Here is a 3,384-nt window from a genome sequence, read left to right as displayed (position 1 = left end):
TGCTGATGAACATAGATGCAAAAATCCTCAACAAAATATTGGCAAACCTAATACAGCAATATATTAAAAGCTTCAGACACCATGATCAAGTGGGATTTATACCAGAGATGCAGGGATGGTTTAACATCTGCAAATCAATCAATGTGATACACCACATTAACAAAATGAGGAATAAAAACCACATGATCATCTCAGTAAACGCAGAGAAAGCATTTGACAAGATCCAACACCAGTTTATGATAAAAACTCTCACCAAAATGGGTATAGAAGGAAAGGACCTCAACATAATAAAGGCCATATATGACAAGCCCATAGACAACATCGTACTCAACAGTGAAAAACTGAAAGCCATCCTTCTGAGAACAGGAACAGGCCAAGGGTGCCCGCTCTTACCACTCTTATTCAACATAGTACTGGAGGTTTTGGCCAGAGCAATTAGTCAAGAAAAAGAAATAAAAGGTATCCAAACTGGAAAGGAAGAAGTGAAACTCTGGCTCTTTGCAGATGACATGATTTTATATATAGAAAACCCTAAAGAATCCATCAGAAAACTATTAGAAATAATCAACAACTACAGCAAAGTTGCAGTGTACAAAATCAACTTACAAATGTCAGTTGCATTTACATACTCTAATAACAAACTTACAGAAAGAGAACTCAAGAATACAATTGCATTTACAATCTCAATAAAAAGAACAAAATATCTAGAAATAAATTTAACCAAGGAGCCAAGAGACCTATACAATGCAAACTATAAGACATCTTTGAAAGAAATCGATAAAGACATAAAGAAATGGAAAGATATTTCCTGTTCATGGATTGGAAGAATAAACATAGTTAAAATGTCTGTATGACATAAAGCAATCTACAGATTCAATGCAATCCCAATCAGAATCCCAATGACATTCTTCACAGAAATAGAACAAAGAATACTAAAATTCATATGGGGCAACAAAAGACCCTGAATAGCTAAAGCCATCCTCAGAAAAAAGAACAAAGCTGGAGGCATCACAATCCCTAACTTAAAAATATATTGCAAAGCTATAGTAATCAAAACAGCATGGTACTGGTACAAAAACAGACACACAGATGAATGGAACAGAATTGAAAGCCTAGAAATAAAACACACAACTACAGACACCTAATCTTCGACAGAGGAGCTAAGAACATACAACGGAGAAAGGAAAGTCTCTTCAATAAATGGTGTTGGGAAAACTGGACAGCCACGTGCAAAAGAATGAAAGTAGACCATTATCTTTTGCCATACACAAAAATTAACTCAAAATAGATTAAATGCTTGAAAGTAAGAGGTGAAACCATAAAACTCCTGGAAGAAAATATAGGCAGTACACTCTTTGACAACAGTCTTAGAAGGATACTTTTTAATACCATGTCTACTTGGACAAGAGAAACAAAAGAAAAATTAAACAAATGGGACTTCATCAACTAAAGAGCTTCTGCAAAGCAAAGGAAATCAGGAACAAAACGAAAAGACAACTCACCAACTGGGAGAAAACATTTTCAAATCATATATCCGACAAGGGGTTAATCTCCAAAATATGTAAAGAACTCACACAACTCAACAAAAAAATCAAACAATCCAATCAAAAAATGGGCAGAGGATATGGAAGACATTTTTTCCAAGGAACATATACAGATGGGCAACAGATACATGAAAAGATGTTCAATATCACTAATCATTAGGAAAATGCAAATCAAAACTACAATGAGATAGCATCTTATACTTGTTAGAATGACTATAATTACCAAGACATAAAACAACAAGTGTTGGAGAGGATGTGGAGAACAGGGAACCCTCATATACTGCTGGTGAGAATGCAAACTGGTGCAACCACTATGGAAAATAGTATGGAGATTTCTCAAAAAATTAAAAATAGAAATACCATATGACCCAGCTATCCCACTACTGTATTTATCCAAAGAACTTGAAATCAACAATTCAAAGAGACCTATGCACCCCTATGTTCATTGAAGCATTATTCACAATAGCCAAGATATGGGAACAACCCAAGTGCCCATCAACTAATGAATGGATAGGGAAGATGTGGTGTGTGTGTGTATATATATACAATAGACCACTACTCAGCCATAAAAAAAGACAAAATCGTCACATTTGCAACAAAGTGGATGGACCTTGACGGTATTAAGTGAAATAAGCCAGACAGAGAAAGACAAACACTGTATGATTTCACTCATTCATGGAAGATAAACAAACACATGGACAAAGAGAACAGATTAGTGGTCACCAGAGGGGAAGAGAGTTGGGGGTAGGCATAAGGGGTAAAGGGGCATGGATATATGGTAACTGACAGATCATAATGTACAATTGAAATTTCACAATGTTATAAACTATTATGACCTCAATAAAATAATTTTTAAAAGGAAGTATTCAAAAGCATCTAAAAGAATACAGAAATGGCCCAAACAATCTTAACTCTGAAATGCTACAATCTTTGTTTTCAATTTGCTAAAATTGGGGTACTTTGGGTTATTAATAGTTTGCAGAAAGATCTGACATGGAAGGATAAAATCATTGAAGGCAATATAAAAGAAACCATGATGCCTGGAAGAGATTACTTTGAAGAACAATACAATCTATACAACCTTGTCTGTGAGCTGCCATCTTGCACTTCTGGCTGCCTACTGGACATTTCTACTCAGATCTCCTACTGGTATGTCAAATTAAATACCTGAAGCTGAATTTATCTTCTCCTCAGAACAAATCCAATATCTCCTTTGCCTATGAGTTTCTTTCTTTATTTAATAACCGTTTATTGAGCACCCATATTTCTTAGAGATTAAGCATGGAAAGATGATAAAATTCAGTCTCAAGAGCTCACCATCTATTCAATCTATTTACATAGATAGAGCAATTAGAATTATATAGTGAGGTGTTACCTGTACTAACGATGTAAACAAAGCACTGTACTCAACCAAGAAACAGCAAGGCATTTTACTCAAAGGTAAGGTTCCCAGTTAAGGTGACATTTTCTTCTGGGCCTTGACAAAACTACAGGAATTGTCCAAGCAAAAAAGGAAGGAGGAAAGGACATTCCGGAAATAGAGATAGAGCAGCATGATAAAAAGTTTTGAAGGCTTACAGAGAATTCCCAAACAGCACATAGTCTTGCAACAATTGCTGTTGGGTGGGGTACATGGCAAAGAGTAGTAGGAGATGATAGGTAGAAGATGATAGGCATAGGTATATTAGACATAAACTAACTGGAAATGAAACGAACATGGATACCAGCAGATAATTATTTACTATAGAGAATAAAAATAACCTTCTTGATCTCCTTGTTCAAAATGTCCAGGATAAGTGGAAGCCTAAAGCCATTGCAGGACACAGCCTCTGGTTTCTCT

Source organism: Equus caballus, chromosome 20 (genome assembly GCF_041296265.1).
Source record: "Equus caballus isolate H_3958 breed thoroughbred chromosome 20, TB-T2T, whole genome shotgun sequence".
NCBI lineage: Eukaryota > Metazoa > Chordata > Mammalia > Perissodactyla > Equidae > Equus > Equus caballus.
This window is presented reverse-complemented; position numbering follows the sequence as displayed.